This window comes from Gracilinanus agilis, chromosome 3, assembly GCF_016433145.1.
Source record: "Gracilinanus agilis isolate LMUSP501 chromosome 3, AgileGrace, whole genome shotgun sequence".
Lineage (NCBI taxonomy): Eukaryota > Metazoa > Chordata > Mammalia > Didelphimorphia > Didelphidae > Gracilinanus > Gracilinanus agilis.
Window position 1 is genome coordinate 306,285,878 of NC_058132.1, and position 11,146 is coordinate 306,297,023.

Genomic DNA, 11,146 nt, shown 5'->3' on the forward strand with positions numbered 1-11,146 from the left:
TGCTCTGGATCCTTGCATTGCTGCTAGTAGAGAAGTCTGTTATGTTTGATTTTACCAGTGTATCAGTCTCTGTGTACAATGTTCTCCTGGATCTGCTCCTTTCACTCTGCATCAATTCCTGGAGGTCTTTTTAGTTCACATGGAATTCCTCCAGTTCATTATTCCTTTGAACAAAATAGTATTCCATCACCAACAGATACCACAATTTGTTCAGCCATTCCCCAATTGAAGGACATTCTCTCATTTTTCAATTTTTTGCCACCATAAAGAGCGCGGTTATAAATATTTTTGTACAAGTCTTTTCCCTTATTATCTCTTTGGGGTATAATCCAAGCAGTGCTATGGCTGGATCAAAAGGCAGACAGTCTTTTAAAGCCCTTTGGGCATAGTTCCAAATTGCCATTCAGAATGGTTGGATCAGTAGTTAGACAGTATTAGGAAATTGTCACATGATCTTTAAAACTCATTCCCGCCAAAATAGATTAAAACCCATAGAAGGACAGTTTTAGGAAATTGTCTGAGGCCCATAAAGAGTCAAGCTTCTTGCCCGAGGGCACCCACAGGCTGATTTCTACTTAAGTTTTCCAAACCCCAAACCCAGCCCTCTTATTCACTGAGTACAGCAAACTTGCTCTAGGGTTCTAAATGACAGGACCCTTATGATCAAGTTATTATTAAAGTCACTACAAAATTAATCCCTTGTAGCTTGGAAGATGTGATTCCTACTCATTGAAAGGACCCATTCCTTTCAGTCATGGGAGCACTTCCGCCCTCTATGAAGGAGATATATGATTATTTTGAAAAGCTGATTGGTTGCTTTTCCATCTTTTGTTGCTAATCACCCTACCTTGCTGTCTTTTAAAATGTCATGCCATATCCATGAATCAAAAAACATTTATCAAGCACCTACTATGTGCCAGACACTATGCTAAGTGTTAGAGATTCAAAAGGGGGCAAAAGATAGTTCTTTCCTTCAGAACTTTTACTATTTAATACCATGCCACGTAACTAACTACATCATTATCATCAGAGAGCATTTTCTGAATTGCCTACTTGTACACATTGTTGTCAATAGACAACTACCTGCAGAACTACCCTGCCTTACCCAACTAAACAACTTTGATTTTTGGCCTTTCACGCTTTTCTCCTGGGAAGAGAATATCTTTAGAATTTCAGAATTAAATTCTGCAATTGTGCCAAATGTCTTGCATCCTCTTTCTTAGCAGAGAGGATGCAGAGGGTCATGTTTTAAAAAAAAGTATAATTAAACCTTTTCTCTTTTTTCCTAATTAGCAGAATTAATGTAGAGGGGAGAGAGAAAGTTCCCTATTTGAAGGAGAACATTGCTGAAAGTTTGATATCTTTTGGCAACACAGAATAGCTCTAAGCACTAGACTTTTAGATAAGTATAAAGAACTTGTGATTCCACATACTATGCTATTTTTTAAAACGGTCCATCTTCCCATAGGAGATGACCATGACCTCCTTCTTTTCTACTTGCCCTCTCTAATTCTTCTTTCTCCTTAAGTGCCTCTTTTCAAAGCTGCCATACAATGCCAAAGAAGAACAGAAAGAAGTCAGGCAGGTGATAGATATCCTAGGTATGTAATGCTTCCAATTGCCTGTCCAATTAGCAAAAAGGGCTAGAAGGATGCACCATCCATGCAATTTTATTTTTGTCCATTGCATGATGGAAAGCATAAAAATCATATTCTTGAGCTGAACTTAATTCTTTAAGTACTAAAAGAAAATGGTTTTAGCATGTTATAAAGGCAGCATGAGGGGCAGTGAGGTGGCTCAATGCATTGAAGGTCAGGACTGGAATCAGGAAGACCTGGATTCAGATCTGGCCTCAGACTTGTCCTTGTGACCCTGGGCAAGACTTAACCTCTGTCTGCTTAGCCCTCACCCATCTGTCTTAGAATTGTTACTAAGGAAGAAAGAAAAGTTTTTTTTTTTTTAAAGGCAGTATGATGTGCTAGATAGGGTGCAGGACTTGGAAACAAGAAATCCTGGATCCAAATCCAGACTCTGATGCTTCCTAGCTATGTAACTATGGGCACCTCGCTGGACCTTGCTAAGCCTCAGTTTCTTCATTTGTAAAATCGAGATAATAGTACCTGCCGTACTTAGCTCACAGGGTGGTTGTGAAACTCAGATGACATAATGTATATAAAGCACCTTGCAAACTTTTAAGTCCTTCATATGTATTAGGCACGATTAATTACATTATATCATTAAAGAGAGTTCAAGTTCCCCCTCTGACTGGACAAGTTACTTTAACTTCTCATTATGCCAGGCCACAGTGCAGCCCAGAATGCTTCTGAGTACAGCTGAACCAGATTCAGATGTAATTGGGAAAGAAATATTTAACAGAATAAATGAAAATATGATAAAATAGAGGTAATATTATATTTTAAAACAAAGTCAAAATGGGCCTGCTGGGATCCTTATGCACGATTAATAGCCCCCTTTCTATTTGAGTTTGACACCAGTGGTTCAGACAATCTTATCCATCACAGAGAAGGTGCTAGCCCATCCCTAGTCAAGAGAGACTTTCTTCACCTATCAAACCAAATCAAGCCACATCAAGTCAACATGCACTTATTAGTGCTTTTAAACTGGGCTAAGGGCTGAGGAGAGAAGTACAAACCCCCAAAACTAGTTGTTCCTACCCTACAGGACCTTGCCTACTAAGATATTGCATAAAGTTAGCTGAAAGAAAAAGAGTAAAAAGGGAAAAGAAGAAGCTGTAACATCATGGAAAACAGTCCAGAGTCTAGATTGGAGCCAAGAAAGAATTGCTGATGTTTCTTGTTTGGATCCAACTGTTTGTGACCCCATTTGGCTTTCTTTTTCTTTTTGCAAAAATGCCCTAGTGGTTTGCCATTTCCTTCTCTAGCTTGTTTTACAGATGGGGAAACTAAGGTAGAAAATGAAATGATTTACCCAGGGTCACAGTATCAAATCTGAATTTTAATTCAGATCTTCCCTACTGCAGTTCTGGCTCTCTATGCATTGAGCCATCTAGCTGTCCCAGGAGATGGCTATCCTGGCTCTTTTCTTTAAGATGGAGATTATGAAAGAAACTAGCCAATCATCAGGAGTCAAAGGGTACTTCAATGTGAGAAGTCCTGGTCTGGACTGAACTTCCAGGGTAAGGACATTTCTGTGGCATTGTGGAGAAAAATCCAGAGAATTAGGACCACTATCTGATGCTGTAAATGACAGTCACTGAACTTCTAGGCACACATAGGGAAAAGTGAAATAAAGTAGGTCTAGTTCCTATCCTATTTATTATATAGCTGTGTCTGGTTTGTGTAATCAACCAGGATTTCTTGAGCATCTTCTAAATACTGCATTATTTTTGTAGAGCATTTTTTTCCTCTGCAAAGCACTTTGATGTTTCTCATCTAATTTTATCTTTACGCAACTTTTTAAAAATTCTTTCTATAATTTATAGCTAAGGAAACTGAAGCCCAGAGAGAAAGATTTCTTTTTGGGAGGGAGACAACATTATATTTTAAATTAGTGGCCAAGCCAGAACTGGAACTCAGATCTCACTTCTTTTAAGAATAGAGTACTACTTATTATCTCAGCTCTGTGCTAAAGGATATGAGGAATAAAATGGACACGGTCTTTGCTCTTAATGAGGTTAAAATTTGATAGCTGCAAAAAAGGCTTACACATGAGAAGCAGCAGAAGACTGTATAATCAAATGCTAAATTGTGTGATTCAAAAATGTGCCACCCAATTTAAAGTCCATTTAAATGTTTTTGAGCTAAAGTGCTTTAAGCATCTGTGTTGAAAGAATGAGCCAAAGTACACTGCCAACAGAAATCAAAACTTATATAAATGAAGCATTCTTCAGGGTAGTCAAACAAGTTGTTATTTGCAATGATTTCATCTACATGGGTACTTATTTGCCCACCCCTTTTTAGCCAACAGTTTAAAGGATCGCAGAGGCCGAAACATTCATATAGCCATGCTTTGAATAAAAAAATGGTTTAGTGGAGAACTTGACAAATATTTTCACTTGTCTGCTGGGTCCACTGGCATTAGCCCTTGCTATCTTCCCTTCTTTGCACATAAATATGTTTATCTTTTATAGAAATTCTATCCAAATCTGTCAAACAAATCAGATCCTGGTGGCTGTTATCTATTGACCTCTCAGGATATTCTCCATCTTTTCTCTAAGAGTTCTTTGCTTGACTCAGTCTTTTTTCTCTAGCCCAACTTCTGCCTTCATACTAGGGGACTTCCTGAATCATACATATTTCCTCTCAAATATCCTAATCTCCAAGTTTCTTAACCCACTAAATTCCTGTGACTTACTTGTTATTCCATTCCACCTCAACAACATTTAGGGATGGTCACTCCATTGATTACTTATACATACATATTCTATGATCAAGAAATCTGAAATTCCTTTATCTGGTCACAATCTTTTCTCATTCCAAATAGTTCTTTTAAATTTGTTCTTCATCCACCCTGTGTACTGAACTCATTTTATTTTCTGGAGTGCTTAGGGAAGACTAGTACCTCTGGTGTGAGGACTTGCCAAAAGCTATTTTCAGGGCTGCTTTCCTCTTCGCTGTCCCACTGCACCCAGCTTTCACAAGTGGCTCCAAGAAATTGTAGCTTTGGCAGCAGTCTTACTCAAGTAAACTATCTTGGCTGGCAGGCTAAACCAGATTGAGAGTAACCAACAGACCTCCAACGTGGAGGTGTCTATCCCAGGCATGTGAAGACTTTCTCCCAGTGGAAGGGGTAGATGAAAACTATTTGTTCCAACAGACAGGAAGGTGGCTAAAGCAGGCATTGTGGAAGGCTTAGAACTTGGTCAGATATCAAAAACACCAAGATCATCCATTGCATCCTGGGCCATCACCAGTCATCTTGACTTCTGTCCTACCACTGGACTTTGATGACTTTGGAAGAGAGTGGGACTAACACCTGTGCAACTCTGCCTCACTAAAATTCAATTTATGTACTAGTCAAAAGACATCACTAATGATGTCATTTTTGTCCTCTTTGAGTAAAAAGGACAAATAACTATCTTTTCTGGACCATATATTCTCTTTCCCTCCACAATCTTCACCCCTTAATGAACCAATTAAACACTATACTATCCTCTACACTGGAATACCTTGCCAAATTTCTGCCCTAATTACTCTTACTATCTAGTTCCTCTGTTTCAATTCATGTGCTGCTATGTCACTGGACCCCACAATGGCTGGGTCCACTATAAATCGATATGACTCAACTGGGTTAATATGATCTCACTACAATAAGGCAAGCCTTTTATTTTTCCCGGCCACCCTCCACAATCATGGCTATTCCAAATCTCTGTTCTTCTTAAATTTCCCACAGAATCCAATCCCCAGCCATCTCAGCTAAGGTCTTTGCCTCATTCTTTTCTGAAAAAAAAAAGTAATTTCCCTTGTGTTTCTTTCTTCCTTCTCCTCACTTCACAAACTCATGTCATAACCCCCCAGTCTTTCTTCTTTTAAGTCAGTTTCTAATGATAAGAATCATAACATCCTAGATAGAGTTGGAATGGACCTTGGATGTCTTCTGGTCCAAACTTTTCAAGTTACATATGGGGAAACAAAGGCACAGATTGAGTGATTTGCTCAATGTCTTGCAGATATTACCTGTATGTGACAAAGCTGGGATTCAAAATCCGGTCATCTGACTCCAAACCACATATACTTTCCACTGCCTCCCCCCATGCCTCACCATGCCTCTTCTCTAAGGCTAAACAACTTCTTTTCATCTTCTGCTACCTCACTTTGATCTATCTCCATAATCATTAATTTCTTCCCATCTACTGGTTTTCCAGCATCCACACACATACCCAAGTCTTCAGAATCCTAAAAAAAGGAAAAAAAATCCCACCACCAATACTAGCTATTAAATAATTTTCTCATCTTTTTCTTAGCCAAACTACTTGAAAAAACTATCTACAGTTCAGTCATTCCTTTCATCACTCTCTTGTAAATCCTCTTCAATATGGTTTCTGACATTGTCGCAACTGAAACTACTCTTTCCAAAACGACCAAATCCAAAGATCTTTTTTCAATCCTTCTTGACCTCTTTGCAGCATTTGACACTGTTAGTCAACCACTCCTCCTAGATTCACTTTCTTTTCTGGATTTCTATGTTTCTTTCTCTTAATATTCCTTCCTTATGTTTTTCTCATTCTCCTTTGCTCTTTCAAGATCTATGTTATATCCAGTTTAATCTCTATATGTCCCCCCAACACATTGTAACGGGCCTACCTCCCTTTTCTCTTTTTTGTTGGTGGCCTCGTCAGTTCCCAGGAATTCAATCACCATCTCTATGGAGATGCCTCCAACATCTATACATTGTTTTAGTCTCCTTCTGGAACTGCAATTTTTTATGATGAAATGTTTATTGGAAATTGAAAACATATATCTCTAACTCAACATCATTTTCCCAAAACTCCTTTTCTAACTTCTCTATTATTGCCAAGTGCACTCATGCTTCAAGTAATTCTGGCTTGCAAGCTTCATGTCATCCTTAACTCCTTATTCTCACTTCCATTCACAAAACATATGTAATCATTTGCCTCTCTTTACAATATCTCTGGTACATATTGCTTTCTTATCACTTATATAGCCACCATCCTAGTTCAGGCCCTTGTCACTTATTTCCTGAACTTTTGCATTAGCCTTTTATTTGGTCTCTGCCTCAAGCCTCATCCCACTCCAATTTACACAACTTTCAGAGTGATTTTTTGGAAACCTAAAATTTTATTAATAGCTTTTTTTATATCACCAGATTTCCTTAAACTATCCTTCTGCATACCCTTTTTATAAGAATATGTAAATATAAGTTAATCAATGAGAAACCAGCAAGTGTTTTGGGCAACTGCCACTCACAGATCAAACTCACAAAGAAGGAAGGACAGGGTATCAGAGGCAGAGTAAATCTGATAACCCTTCACTACAGGTATGGCAGTTGGGTTTACTGGTCTCTGTCAACTACCAGGGAATAACACAAGATTAACTACTCACACACTATGGGTTCTTTGAGGTAAGAGAAAAAAAACAGGAAGGAAAATAAAACAGTTTAATTGTATTGTGATAACTAGATTAAGTATACACTGCCCATCTTTAGATTTAATCACCAAAGGTGAAAGCACCTCTAATTCTGGGAGGTCCATAACCCAGGTATGCTAGAGTGGGTGACGAATCAGAATCAACTAACTGCCCCCTTGGCAGTACTATGAGAATCATCTATTGTGATTGGACATGCAAATTAAGAGGGAGGCACAGGAAGTGACATATAAGTGACCCCTTTAAAAAGAGGGAGTTGAGTGAGAAAGAGGTCTTTGGTGGAAGAGGGCATCTAGCAACGGTTTTCTGGTTCATGGAGGAGTGTTGGAATGCTGAGACCATGGTGAGACTGCTTTAAATATCTTCTTTGAATTCCATGGGATGAGTTTAAAGACTGACTAAATCTTCCTGAACTTCTCTTAAGAAATTTCTTTTAGTAGACTCTGTAAATGAAGTTTGCTCCATTCATCCCCTGGCCTCTGGACCTCTAATTCTCTGCTGAGGGTTAAGAACTACCTGGATTAATTAGAGGATAGTAATAAATTACCTACTGGGTTAGATTCTTATTTCTTTATTTTCCTCTCTCTCTTCTTAATTGTAAATAAACTTCCATAAAAGTCAATTTTGACTTGAGATTATTCTTAATTGAGGATTGATTATAGTTCAATCCTCTGGCAACCTTATATTTTAATATATTGAACCCCCAAAAACCCTTTTTCCCCCTTACAGTATTATAAGGGTTAGGAGAGTGGGAGAGGTATATCTATAGCTAGGACTATCTAACTGACAAGAACTGGATCTCTAAGGGGAAGTTTCTCTGTCAACCTAACTTCAGTCAGGCTGACAGCCTTGGCTAAGGACTAGAGGGACAGAGCTGGATATTGGGATTTCCCACAAATGGTCCAGGTCACTTCCTTGATGTCTTCAGGATACCAGGAACCAACTCCTTGCATAGCCAATAATCCAAGAGATACCAGGTAGGGAAAATGCCTGTAAACTGTCCACCAGAAAAACAGACACTATCCACTACTAAGGGTTGTCTTGAGAGATGTTGTCTTCAGGTTTCTCCAATCTCAAAGATCCCAAGCTCATGGAGTCACTGCTGGCTGGACTTCTGCTCCAAACAACTCTCACACCAGCAAAATGACAGTTTCACCCTCTCTCCCAGCTGCATTCTAATCCAGAACATTCAAAGCTGACAGCCAAGCTCCTATCCCTAGGTATTTCTTACTCATGATAAATTTCTATTCTATTCTCTAAATTACTTCATTACACTCTTCATCCAGAATGTCATCTTATAAAACAATATTATTTTTAGAAAAGAAGAGAAAAAAATTAGCAAAACCAATCAATAGGCTAAAAAAAGTCTGAGTTCACATTCATGGAACCTCTACCTCTGCAAAGAAGCTGGGGTGGGGCGAGGGTCTTCTCATGTCCCTTATTTGAGGTTGTGGTTGTTCTTTGTAATTTTGCAACATTCACTTTTAATTTTTTTGCCATAGTTCTATCTGTTTATACTGGGTGGTGTATATATTGTTTACTTGTATATGTATATGTATATATATATATATATATTTGTATATATTATTTAAGTTTTCTTGTATAAATTATATGTATTATTTTACTTTTGATTTTGTGTGACAGTTCTTTTCCTTTACATTGCGGTAGTTTATGTATATATGTATATATGTATACATGGATAGTTATCTATATTGAGAGTTATTGTCTATATTATTGTATTTATTGATTTTTGTGACAGTTTATCTTTTTTTAACATTGTGGTAGTTATTGTATATATTGTGATATTGTATATATTGTTAGAATCCTTTATTTCCTTCAAAACAAAATATATTGTACATATTGATTTTTGTGATAATTCTTTCCCTTTATATTATGGCAGTTATTATATATGTATGTTTCTACTGTGTATATAGTGTATATGTAGTATATATTGATTTGGGGTGACAATTCTTTCCTTTTATATTGTGATAGTTATTGTTATATTGTTTTTTTTTTGACTTGGCTTACTATATATCTATATCTCTATATACTCTATCTCTTTGTGTTAATCTTTCCATGCTTCTCTGTATTCATCATATTTAATATTTCCAATATTTCTATTCAATATTTCTAATATGCTGTTCAGTTATTTCAGTCATTTTTGACTCTTCATGAACACATTTCTTGGCAGAGATATTGGAATGGTTTGTCATTTCCTTCTCCAGCTCATTTTATAGATAAGTAAACTGAGGCAAACAGGATTAAGTGACTTGCTCAGGATTACATGCAAGGAAGGGCCCAAGGTCGTATTTAAACACAAGATGAGTCTTCCTGATTCCAGGCCCAGAACTCTACCTATAGTGCCACCTAGCTACCCTCACAGTATTGACATTATATGCCGGAATATCAGATATTATAACATATGCCCATAATTTAGCCATTTCCCAATCACTAAGCAAATACCTTCTTCATTTCCAATTTTTTGCTCCTCGGACAAATGCTGCTGTAACTATTCTGTTGTGTACAGGGGCGAGAAAGCCCCTTCTTGGCGACCTCCCTGGGGCTATACACCTAGAGGCAAGCTCTCTAGTAACTTTATTCATATTACTCCAAAATGCTTTTCAAGGGGTTTGGACTGATTCAGGACTATCAGCAATGTGCTGTGTACTCCTCCAACACTGACCATTCCCATCTCTTGTCATTTTATCCAATATGGTATATGGTAAAAACCTTAGGCATTTCTTTTATTAGTTATTTGGAACATTCATGCATTTGGTTATTAATTGTTTACAATAATTTTCAGAATTTTTTGTCCATGTCCTTTGACTACTTGGCTTTTGGTATACACACACATATCCACATGTGCATACATAGACATACATGCATGTGTATGTGTATATTTCTAGATGTATAGATACATGACAAACACATACTTGCATGTGTGTATTGCTTGTATAGGTTGGGTATAAAACCCTTATCTGAGAAAATTTAATACAAAGGGTTTTTTGCCCCATTGTATTGCTTCCCTTCATTTACTGTATTATTTTTGTTTGTGCAGAAGCTTTTAAATTTTGTGTAATAAGAAGTTATCTAGCTTATCTTTTATAATTGCCTCTCTCACTTTTTTGGTCAAGAATACATCTCTTATAATGTTGTACACAGAGATGGATACACTGTGGCACAATCGAATGTAGTGGACTTCTCTGCTAGCAGCAATGCAATGACCCAGGACAATTCTGAGGGTCTTATAAGAAAGAACGCTATCCACATCCAGAGAAAGAACTGAGGGAGTAGAAATGCAGAAGAAAAACAACTGCTTGATCATATGGGTCGATGGGGACATGATTGGGGATGCAGACTCTAAGAGATCACCCTAATGCAAATATCAATAATATGGAAATAGGTCTTGATCAATGACACATGTAAAACACAGTGGAATTGCTTGTTGGCTATGGGAGGGAGGTTGGAGGAGGGGAGGGAAAGAACATGAATGGAAAAGTATTCTAAATGAATTAATTAAATAAATAAACTTAATCAAAAACATATATTTCCTACCCATAGCTACAAAAGGGCTGTGACTTAATTCTTTTTAAAATTTTATTTATTTTGATTCTGTCAAAGTATCAGTTCTAAGGCAGAAGAGCAGCAAGAACTAGGTAATTGGGGTTGTGACTTGCTTAGGGTCACACAGCTGGGAAGTATCTGAGGCCAGATTTAAATCTATGCCCTTCAGATGCCACTGTGTTACTTAACTGCCCTGACTTACTTCCTTAAAACATGTTTTAATAATATGATTTTTAGGTCATCTATCCATTTTGAATGTGTTGTGGAATATGGTATAAGATGTTGCTCTAAATCTAATTTTTGTCAGAATGCTTTTCAGTTTTGCCAGAATTTTTTTTTAGTTAAAAAAATGTTTTAATTAATTTTTAATTAAAACATTTTTTTAACAGATAAGGAGTTCATTTCTTAGTTACTGAAGTTTTCCAATTTATTGAACCCTGGGTTATTGATCTCCATTATTTCAGATTCTACAATATGGTCAGTTAATCTACTTCTGT